Genomic DNA, 229 nt, shown 5'->3' on the forward strand with positions numbered 1-229 from the left:
ATCTAGTGGCCATCAGCCACCAGGTTCGGCAGGCTCTGTGAACCAGTTGTGATTGGGTGTCCGTGAAGACGTCCCTCTTGTTCAGCAACCCATCAGATATGCCCTCTTCATTTCTCAGCGCTGGAGCTTCATGGGGAGACGATACCCTCGCTCATCAACACTCCGGATGCGGTGTAGATGTTGTTTAGTCTACGTCTCGCGGTCTCCATCGAAGGCGTTCACGAAACTC

Source organism: Cystoisospora suis (assembly GCF_002600585.1).
Source record: "Cystoisospora suis strain Wien I chromosome Unknown contig_4144, whole genome shotgun sequence".
Classification (NCBI taxonomy): Eukaryota; Apicomplexa; class Conoidasida; order Eucoccidiorida; family Sarcocystidae; genus Cystoisospora; species Cystoisospora suis.